Source organism: Lolium perenne, chromosome 1 (genome assembly GCF_019359855.2).
Source record: "Lolium perenne isolate Kyuss_39 chromosome 1, Kyuss_2.0, whole genome shotgun sequence".
NCBI lineage: Eukaryota > Viridiplantae > Streptophyta > Magnoliopsida > Poales > Poaceae > Lolium > Lolium perenne.
Window position 1 is genome coordinate 264,621,885 of NC_067244.2, and position 11,762 is coordinate 264,633,646.

The 11,762-nt window shown below is 44.6% G+C and overlaps 1 long non-coding RNA gene across 1 annotated transcript; it reads right to left on the reverse strand.

Moving 5' to 3' along the window:
* Positions 1-1,367: 1,367 nt before the first annotated feature.
* Positions 1,368-3,347, reverse strand: LOC127327840 (uncharacterized). The gene is made up of 3 exons (XR_007868755.2): positions 2,986-3,347; positions 1,795-2,033; positions 1,368-1,729 (listed from the first exon to the last, which is right to left on the reverse strand). It is a non-coding gene; the product is annotated as an uncharacterized lncRNA (long non-coding RNA).
* Between the last annotated feature and the right edge of the window lie 8,415 nt (positions 3,348-11,762).

The window sequence follows — 11,762 nt, forward strand, 5'->3', positions numbered from 1 at the left end:
GGTTCACATAGAATTTCATTTACATACTGTGAGTGTTAAATCTTTCTTTCTTCTGTGTCAGAAACATAAAATGTTCTTATTGATAAAATGGTTGTCTGGAACTTTGAAGGTGGTGATGCTTATGGGTATGGGGGCCTGACATCTTCAGATACAGGAGGTAGACAGTCGGCCCGAGCGACAAGCTGTTCGATAAGCCAGTGCCTGTGGAGGCTGCTACGAGCTCTGGTGCTTGAACAACATCCTCTGGTGCCTCGGTAGCCTGACGGTCGTCTTGACTGTACCGACTTCTGCCCACCCAACTTTGGTGGCTGGTGCAACTTTCCCAAGAAGCAGCACAAGATGACTGAGGTCGTGTTCCTTTGGGTCGCCAAGGCGAAGTCTGACATTGTCCAGGTGAAATTTCGAAGGTAATGACAGTTGAAATTTTCATAGGTTCCTAAATTTCTGATGGTTTCCAAGCTAGCAAGTACTGCATTATCATTCATGTGTTTTGCAAGTGACGTGGTGGGTCACCAATTGTTCCAAAGCTAGAGGAGAAGAGCAGAATCACAAAGGTGCAGGTTCTTGGCTAGGTGTCGTGTCGTGCCATGCCAGAGTAGGGCGACCTGATGGCCAGATGAGATTTGGGCGACCTGATGGCCAGAGGAGATTTGGGCGTCCTGATGGCCAGTGGAGATCGGGGCGGACGTGCTGCGCCTGGTGAAGAAGGTGCTGCCTGGTGAAGAAGGTGCTGCCTGGAGATCTAGGCGGCCCTGATGACCAGAATCTGGTGACCTGCTAGCCAGAGAAGATCGAGGCGGAGGTGCTACGTGGAGGTGGAAGATAGAGGAGGATGACGCTGGGATCGCTATTGAAGACCATGATGTTGGATCCCGTTTCAGCAATTTTGCTCGCTTTTCACCTGGTCGAAAATTATCTAAAACATCTTATATTTTGACACGCATGGAGTATTTGCTATAATATCCCTATTTACATATGTAAGTGTTTGTTGTGTTACTCTAATATTTCCCCCTATTTTACTGGCTATATATGAGTGTTTGTTGCTATGTTTGTAGTTTCATGTTATTTTTCTAATTTCATACTAACACGGCCATTTCACAAAACCTAAGATATGTATTATTGTACCATATTGACAGTTCAATTTTACCATTGTTCTTATACAATATAAATATCAACACGAGCTCCACGGGATCGTGCGCCAAGGCGCACATCTAAATCTAGTGTTAGTAGTGATCATACATGAATGCACCCCAGAAAGGCCACTATTGTTGTCTGAGTGAACCTTGTATTCTGCAAAAAGAGGGCAATATGCTTGAATAATAATGTATTCACAACATACAGATTTCAAAATGAATTTGCTCCTGATCTGGAAAAGAAATGTTTATGAACTGAAGATGGTAAGAATACCAAATGGGTGTAAATTACAATGAAGCGCTGAAATTAGTTCAAATCGGAAACATGATCACATTTCCTATGATGGTGCCTCCTGAAAAACATATATAAGGCTGTATCTTTTAATATCTAACTAAGGCGCTAAGGACATATTTAGTTTAATACATTACTGCCAAGGTTCATTTGTTATTCATGTATCGGCAAGAGTAGAGATATCTGAAGCGCGCATCAGGATTTCCAGAATTGGTGCAGTGATCTACAACATACATATTTGGCAGAACCTTCCTCAGCGTTTCTACCATATGAAGTAACAATTTGAATCCATGTTGTGTAGGGTCTGCAAGAGACAAGCGTGTTACCATCTGACATTTGATATGAGGAGCACAATATTTAGCTTCTTACCAACTAATATAACTTCAGCACCAGGATACCGCAACAGTATCTGATTATCATGTGAGAGTTTGACAAGCATGACCGCAATGAACTTGTATCCATTCTGAAAACCGATGCGGAGATTACCACTCGTGACCCCCAACGGAGGGGCTGTATGGCTCAGTTTTTCGAATCAGCCAAGCACCAATCCATCTTTCTCCGCAATGCTTTTTTACTTGAAGGTTCTGAAATGTTCAAACACCGCCTCCCTGAAAATTTACATTGGCATTTTGAACTTCGGGATTTGCATAATTGGTTCTTGCAGATAATTTTAGGTTCCTAATAGAGATGTCTCTAACTTTCAAGGGCCTATGGAGAATAATAAAAGAAGAAAACCAAAGGAAAGTACAATAACAGATCAGAGCTTCAGTAAACTGATGATACGAAAGAAAAGAAAAGAAAAGACAGGATGGAAAAATGCAAGGTTTTCAACATAAATCATGGCATATGCAGGATCGGCCGCCAATATAGCTGTTTCATCGGTACATCTAGAGATCAGAGGTTCAAACACTGTAGTTCCCAAGCAAGCACCATGCGGAAAATCGGAAAGAAGGAACGTTTTGACACCGGAAAAAGTACCAACAGAAAATCAGCGTCTCCACCACAAATTCGAATGAAGTCAGCCACCGAGGGCGGAGATATCAAGCACGCAAGAAATCCAGCCATTGCCAGGAAGGTGCATAGAATTCTGAGGACGCCGAAGGCTTTAGCAGAATCTACTGCGGAGTAGGAAAAGAATACGCACGACTGGTTCTTTTCTTCTTCTATAAGCCTCTGCTGAGCAATCTCCCCATTAGCATCAGCATTCCCTTCATTCTCCCCCTCTCGACTATCACCCTCGGTGCTAGCAGAGAATTCCTCCAAGAACTGACTAAGATCACCTCTACCTGTGTTGTGTAGTATGGCTCATGTTCCCGAAAGGTAAGAAACTGAATTCCAATGCATCGTGTATGGCTTACAAACATCAGAATTTCTAACCGCCTAACTTCCCCCCAATTACTTGGTGAATTCATCATCCCCGCAATCGACAAAGAAAAAGAATAACTGCGAGATTTCAACTCCATGGACTGCAGACCTAGTTCCGCATGTTTACTGGATCAATCGAATCAATCACGTACGAATACAAGCAAGATCTTGGGCGGCGTCCAGAAGCGTATTTACCTATGGAAGCCGAGTTCGGTGGCGACGACGGCGGCGGCGGTGCAGGCGTCGTGGCATGTAGTCCTTGAGTGAAGAAGGCCGGCGGCGGCGGCCCGACAGTCCATCCAGGTCGATGTCGTCACGGAACACCCCATCGTCGAGTCGTATACCAGGATAACGGCGGCGGCATGGGAGGCGGGGAAACTCGCGTCGGGCAAAGTGGGGCGCAGCCAGGGCAGGGCGGCGGCCGTCGCGGCCGGCGTTCGGCGTTCGGCGCGTGGCGCGGCGGTCGTCGCGGGCAGCGGGCGGCGTCGGCGTGGCCGGCGGGCACAGGGAATACGATGAGTGATTGACGGTTTGACTACGGTTTTCGCATTTTCAGACGTGAGTGGATGGATTCGGCGTGGGACGTGGACGTCCAACACTTTGTTTTAGTGGTAATCTGAACCGTTAGATTAGATGAATAAATGGTCAGGATTATTTGGATCTGCCACTCTGGCTCTTTTAATAGTAGTGGAGAAAATGTAGCTCAAACAGTTCCAGCTTACTCCATGTCATGTTTGAAACTACCTTGTGGCTTGTGCTCTATGTAAACACATAAATTCACTAATCCGTAAGTTGGAAAGCAAGCAAGGTGAAATAGATCGAAACATGTTGGGTATTCGTGGGAAGAGACGACGAAGCCAAAATTCATGGATGGCCTAGGGTTTAGGGATACCGAGGTTTCCAACCTCACTCTCCTTGCAAGACGAGCATGGCATATCTTGATGGACCAAAATTCTTTAAGCGCTAGAGTGCTCAAGGTCAGGTATTTTCCCTCGTGTGGTTTTTTGGAAGCTAATTTTGGTGACTCGCTCTTAGAGATGTGGAGATCAATACTACATGGCAAAGAGGTTTTGCAAAAAGGTTTGATAAAGCATATTGGAGATGGCAAGTCTATTGGAATTATATACTATATAAAGGTTAGTCAATTTACCGATCTCTCAAGGTCGCTGCTATTTACAGTGGTGGTTTCCTCTCAATTCTATGACACGTCTTCCCCTCCTGGCATATGTGTCATTTGTGAGGGCTTTTGCTAATTCCTAAATCCTCAAGTATCATCCTCTCTCTCCCGGGCGGCGCTCCTCTTTCTCCGGCCGAGCAGCTCTGCCCCAGCCTCCTCCCCAGGCCGATACCCCAATTATGTCTCTCCCTGGCCACTGTGGTACCTAGAAGGAATCACACCTTTCTTCCCTCCTGAGGCGGTTGGCGGGGCGGAGGAAGACCTGAGCCCTCCTCCCTCCCTTGAGGCAACACGGTAATGGGAGAAGCCGGCCTAGCCAGTGCATCCTAGGATGCATCTACCCCTTGATGCACCATTTCCTTGGTTAGTGCCGACACGGCGACGAACAAGACGAGAGTTATCTGGGCCGGTGGATGACCTCCATGGGCGACCGCACGGTGCCGCTCCAAATTCCTCCTCACTCCAAGGTTGGCGTTCTGGTGGCCGAACGACGCCGCTCTAGACTCCTCCCTATTTCCAGGCCCGCGGGTGGGGCGGTGCCTCCCTGGTGTGGCATTGTCGTCGTCGAAAAGGTCCCTCCTCGGCGATCTGCAAACCATGCCCCTAGCACGCGGCGCCAGAGTCGGCACGGACGTGCACAACTTCATGGTCGAGGTCGTTGAGCAACCTGGGCCCATTACATCTCCTTCGTTTTGGTCATCAACACCATGTTTGGCGATCAAGTTGTTTTGTTGTGGAGCAGGTTCATGGAGGACAACCCGGCGACCACTTCATATGGAATTATAACTGAATTTCTAGGAATTATAATATGAGGCATATTGTTTGTTTATGTATTAACCCTACTTCCATGGTACATGAGGTGATTGAAGCGGCAGCTTCACATTGAAATCGGCAAAAGCTTGAATAGTTTTTTTTACCGATGAATATTTGAGCCATCTGAGCTATTCGGCTATTCTAGTGAGTACTACTACTAGACAGTTTGGAGATTTTTGACTGTCGAACTATGGAATACATACATAATTTCGGTCGACTTATCAGATGCTTATTGATTGCAATAACTTTGTATGTACCAACTTGTTGGAATTCCAAGTACAAAATATTGTAGCAAGCATCTTTTCTCCACCATGGTGACTCGAGCATTTATAGCGAACTATCGAGAATTGACTTAGAGGTGTCTTTTGCTTCTCCTTTTCAAGCAACGTACAAAACAATGTAATTTCCTTGTGTCCCCAACTCCATGTCATGAAGTTAGTACACCTTGCAGTGCCTACCTTTTTCTGATAGAGGTAATCATATGCACGCGCCATAAATGTTATTATGGACCTATCAGCATGTCATTGCTATTAAGCTATGCATCATGCCACCTTTGGAGTCCCTACCTGTTAGGGTTGCAAGCAGCGCCCACATCTTGTCCCACAAACAAAAAATTAGGCAAAACGATGATATACTTTACCGCGTAATTAAATCAGAGTTAGATAAAACAAGTTCCGCATCTCGCTCCGGTTGCATCCCTACTGCTAGTACACCTCTGCATTTTGCGCACATCATTTCACATTTTCGTTCCGGAGAAGTCTATTTTAAACCCTGAACTCGGAGAGGTTTGACGACGGGAACGGCCGCGTCGGCGTGAACGGCGGCGGCGGAGGCGAGCTGCCGGAACCGAGAGGTGCGGGGAATTTTGAGGGGCTGCGTTATTTTCCTCAGTGAGTGCAGACTGCGTTTTGAGGCTTTTTTGGTGGTCTGCCCGTGGAGGCCCAGCATGATTATAGCGGCCTCGCTCTCAGCCCAGAATGCATTTCAGATAACCTGATCAGATCCGAGAAAAAAAAAAGATAACCCGATCAGATCCGAGAAAAAGTGAAACAGATTCTAAATGTTCCGGTGAATCTCTTTCGGAGAAGAAATGCCATCAGATGAAGGTAATTCTAAGAGTGAAGTCTTCAAGTTTCTGAAAAGATAGGATATGGAACAGAGTGAGAGGATGGATGGAAAAATTGATGTCATCGGTGGGTAAGGAGGTATTGATCAAATATGTAGCTCAAACAGTTCTAGTTTACTCTATGTCATGTTTGAAACTACCTTGTGCTCTATGTGAACACATAAATTCACTCATCCGTAAGTTGGAAAGCAAGCAAGGTGAAATAGAAACATATTGGGTATTCGTGGGAAGAGATGACGAAGCCAAAATTCATGGATGGCCTAGGGTTTAGGGATACCGAGGTTTCCAACCTCACTCTCCTTGCAAGACAGAGTATTTTCCCTCGTGTGATGTTTTGCAAGCTAATTTGGGTGACTCGCCCTCAGATATATGGAGATGAATACTACATGGCAGAGAGGTTTTGCAACAAGGTGGGATAAAGCATATTGGAGATGGTAAGTCTATTGAAATTATACCTATACTAGCATAGTGCCCGTGCGTTCCAAGTTCCAATGGGTTTTAGGAAAACTCCATCCGATCCAAAAGCAGAAGGGGCAGTCAGAGCAATTTTGGGTCAATTCGCATATTCATCCCAATGTTGTCACTACCACATGCCCTCCACGCATCCCGGCAACACCCGCCATGATAAGGGGTGACCCGATCTTCTCAGTAAGCAACGGTGACGATGATGATCACGGGATGAACACAGCGGAGATAACTTGATGAAGTGGATGATAACTTGTATGATGCAACGAGATCTCTCGATTGGTCCCTGTCACTAATGCAACAGCTCTCAACCCGCAAGATATTCGCAACTCCACATACTTGCGCACGTAGCCGCCGACCACGAAGCGGTAAGTTGCAATCTTCTAATTCCTAATGGAGCAACAGATCACACAAGACTTTCAGGTTTACACCAAATCAATGCAATATGGTGTAGGGATTCAACAGAGTTGCAAATCAATCAACTATGAACTGGGGTTTATCTTAAACGTGGTCTAAACCTAATTTGGGGACGTCTTGGGCACTTATATAGGAGTTCAGGACGACCTCAAGTCGAAAAAGTACAAAAATAACCGACCCAGAATAGATCTGGTCGAGACAGACTCGGACACGGCTGGCCTAGGGGGCGGTCGACCGGGCCTGGGACCGGCCGGTCCGGTTTGGACCGGGCCAGGGATCGGGTGGCAACCGGGCGGGGCGTCCAGGCTTACTGGATAGTGCCCGGTTGGCACAGGTGGGAAATCCGGTCGGCGCCGGGCTGGTCCGGCGTGGCACCCGGTTGACCGGGCCTGGGACCGGGCGCGCCGGCGTGGCGGCCGGTCAGACCGGATCTAGCGCCGGCCTGAACTTGATCTTCTTCCCTCACGCATGTGAAAGATCGAGATGTCGCCTAGAGGGGGGTGAATAGGCGTTTAAAAACTCTTACGGATTTGTCTTGTAAGAATGCGGAATTAAACTAATGTTTATTCTACAAGCACAAACCCTAAATATGCTAGCCTCACCTAAGTGTAACAATAACAATTAGAGCTAAGCAAGATAGGCACAATATATATGTAGCACAAGTGATAGCAAGATATATGTACTTCAAACACGATGGCTATCACAAGGAAAGTAAGCTCGGGTATAGAAATAACCGATGCACGCAGAGACGAGGTTGTATTCCCGTGTTCCCTTCCTTTGCAAGAAGGTACGTCACGTTTGGAGGGATGGAGGTCCCACGAAGGATTCCCCAATGCCATGAAGGCTCACCCTATTCTCCGAGCCAAACCCACGAAGGATAATGGCCCTTTCCTTATGGTTAGCTTTTCCTCCACTCCGGAGATGGCAAGCTCCACAACCACTTCACAAGCTCCATGAAGGAGAAGCCTGGGCCCCTTCACAATCTTCCACGAAGAGGTCACCGGGACACCAACCAAGCCAACTAGGAGGTCTCCCTCCAAGAGCAACAAGCTCACGGTCTCTCACTTGAACTAATCGTGGTGGAGAGCTCAACACTATGCAATGATGCAAAGCAAGAACACTAGAGGTGTTCAAATCCTTCACACTCAAATCCCACCCAAGCAACAAATGCTAGGATGAGATTAGAGAGGAAGAACAATGGAGGAAATCAACAAATGACTCCAAGATCTAGATCCCAAGAGTTCCCCTCACTTAGAAGAGAAATGGATTGGTGGAGGTTGTAGATCTAGATCTCCTCTCTTAGATCCCTCAAGAATGAGCAAGAATCATGGGAGGGAAGGGAGAGGAAGCAAGCTCAAGAGGTTCAACAATGGTGGTCAAAAACGTGCCCAAGAACCCTAGAAAACTGTTGGGGAAGAAGCCCCTTTTATAGCCAGACGAAATATGACAGTTTGGGATAGATCTGGGAGTTTTTCGTGCAGCCTGGTCAACCGGGCCAGGGACCGGGACACCTGGTCGACCGGGCCAGGGACCGGGCCACTGACCGGGCCGCCTGGCGTGAGAGCTGGTCGACCGGTCCAGGCACCAGGACGCCTGGCGTGAGAGCTGGTCGACCGGGCCAGGCACCGGGACGCCTGGCGTGAGAGCCGGTCCGACCGGGCCGCCTGGTCCAAACCGGACCTGAGGCCGGGCCGTGACCGGGGTGGATCAGGGACTTACAGTACATGTCCCGGCTGGCACCAGTCCAGGGGCCGGTTGAAACCGGGCCATCCGGTGGGACGGCCGGTCACGCCGGGCGAGGCACCGGGCCAATCATGAAAACATGTTTTACAAAAACCATGATAACTTTTGCATCCGGACTCCGATTTCGATGATCTTGGGCTTGTTGGAATCAGGACAACAAGCCCTACAACTTTATGCATAGAAACATCATTGTTCACCCACGGAGTAAAAACCATAAGATGAATGTTTTGACTTATCTATAAAATAAACACCAGTAAAACCTCCAAGCTCGAAAACGCAATAGAAGATGCATACGGATTCCGTTTTCGATGAACTTGGGCTTGTTGTAAAGCTAGTAACAAGCTCAAGAACCTCACACAGAGAAACACCAAGAAACAACAAGATTTATGGAATGCAAATCATGCAAAGGGTTGAGCTCCCTAAGACGATGTGATCAAGTTACCCAACCGAAAGCCCCTCTTGATAGTGCAGCTATCTATCCTATAATCCGGTCTCCCATCTACCACCTTGAGAACGGTAAAAGGAATACCTATCAAGGCCATACCTTTGCCTTGCGCATCCCGCTTGATCTTGATGATAACTCTTCAAGCTCCACTCAAGCTGGAATGCAACACTTGATCATTGTTGCTTCATGAAGACTCACAAATGCTCCCCCATACACCATGATGGGAAAGCTCCATTGATGCACATCATCACATGTCCATTATCACCAAATGGACGGCAAGCTTCGAGCATATGATCCTCTTGAAATGCTCAACTTGAACTTGCCCAACTCAACCTTGATGACGATCACCACTTGACGTCATCCTCTCATGGGCTATATGAGATCTCACTTTTGATGCATGCCCATAGAAAGATACCTAACCCACATAGACAACACAAGGGCACATATATGATGGGTTAGTTCATGAAGCATAATTGACAAGGCTTATCATACCACGTGACTTCACGTGGTACATTCTTCATGCTTCATGCGTTGACCAAACTTGAATCTATTCTTCACTCTTTGTATTGGTCAACCTTGTATCTTCTCATGCTCTATCATACTATCTTGATCGATGATCTTGATGCCAATACACAAGGTATATCTTTATCTTCATGGAATCCATACTTGAATCCAACACATGGACTACAAGTAGAACCTATGGAATATTCCTTCATATAAACTCAATGAAAACATTAGTCCATAGGGGTTGTCAATAATTACCAAAACCACACATAGGGGCAATATACCCTTACAATCTCCCCCATTTTGGTAATTGATGACAACCACAATAAGAGGGTTTATATAATGAATATTAGAAACAAGTACGCAACTTATCCGAGAATAAGTTGTATACAAGAGGTTGTATTTGAAATAGTCAAGTAGCACAAAGCTACTAGCCCATATCAAAACCAGCTCTACTCACAAAACTACAACTAATGCAAGGGATGTGAGTAGAACCAACATATATAGAGAAAACTCCCCCATAATGTATGCACGTGTGATGAACATGAATTCATTGCATACATTGTCAAGATTAACCTTCGGGACAGTTTCCACTATATATATACAACCATGCAAGACATATAAATATGGAATGCATGAGAGGCAAAACATTTAAGCATAAACCAAACTTAAGTATAAAACCATTCCCTTAAACCCTGTAAACTTCTCCCCCATTGGCAGCAAGTGCCAAAATGAAAAATTTAGAAAGCCAATATAACGTGAGTTCCTCCCCAAGGTGTGCACTTCTCATAATTTGAGTGGAATCAAGTGCACATATCCAATGACGAATACTTGAAGGAAGTCAAACTATATTGAGGATCAAAGATTGCATAAAGATAACATGGTGAAGAAAGCTTTAACAAATAAGGCAAGCAATCAAAGATCCAATTGGACAAACAAAGATATCATGATAAGAGAGATATAGTGCTCTAAATAAAATAAGGAAGCTCCCCAAGGTTCGTCAATAATTTATAATGTTTGCATTTGAATGTAATATGCACAAACATGGAATCCTCACTCCCTCTATATCATTTAAAACACAACCAAGATAAAGAGAATATGCTTATCAAGAACAACTTAAATCCAATAATTATGAGATATTAGTGCATGAAGAAAAACAAACCAAGCACTCATAAATCTTCTTTACCAACACCACTAAAATCAAAAGAATAAGAATATGGTCAGGAAAGAACAAGAATATCAAGATGATGGATTAACGCTCTCATGTATATAAGTTTCTAAAGTGGACAATGTGATCCATAAATGAACATGCACACACAAGAGGTTAATAAAATAAATAAGACAAGATATCCAAGATGAAGTCATAAAATATACCAAAGGATGTTTGCTTAAAAAGCATATATAGCCTATGGCTCCAATTTTCACTTATGGTATATGAATGAGATTCAACCAAGAAAATCTCAAAAATATCACAACTAACAATAAGGGAAGTAAAGCTAGTTGGAATGTTTTGAGAAAGGCAACAAGTATCACAAATAGGGATTTATTTCGTAATTTCATCAATATTGCACATAAGAGCTCTTTGAGGAATTGATATGCAATAAATTGCTAGAGGGCATATTTGGGATAGGTGAATCATAAACATGATTTATATATATTCCTATCATATGCATCTTCTCAAATTACTCAAATGTACAATAAGAAGTTTTCTTTAAAAAAAGATTTTTCAAGAACCGTAATATTTTCGAAATAAAGAATTTCATGCCAAGATGCAACCTATAAGAGGTTGGGTGCTATAAGAGTATGCATGAATAAGATACTTGTTACCGAGATAACAATGGCATGATGTAGTAGATAAGAGTTCATCGATCATCCTAGCTTGACTCCAATTCTCATATGGTGACAACACCTTCCTTATAGATGAGACAAGCCTCCATTGCATCTCCAATGTACCTAAAACAACATTCAAGTACATCTTGGTCCCCAAAATTATTGGGTCCAAAATGGTTAGACTAACCACAATACATAGGATACACTCCATATCAATATGTGCATATTTATAAATGAAGTTGGAATTTCATGCACATCTTAGCCATTTAGGATTTGATGGAGTATACCCTATATAATGGATCAAAGAAAGCAAGCATGCTACACATATAAAAAAATAGATATAAGCATGCACAAAGACTTCAAAGATCCAAGAAAGATACACTTTGGACAAAACACCAAATGAATTGAAGAAGGCATAAAGGTGTGACCAAACAAATTTGTTGTCCAAACTG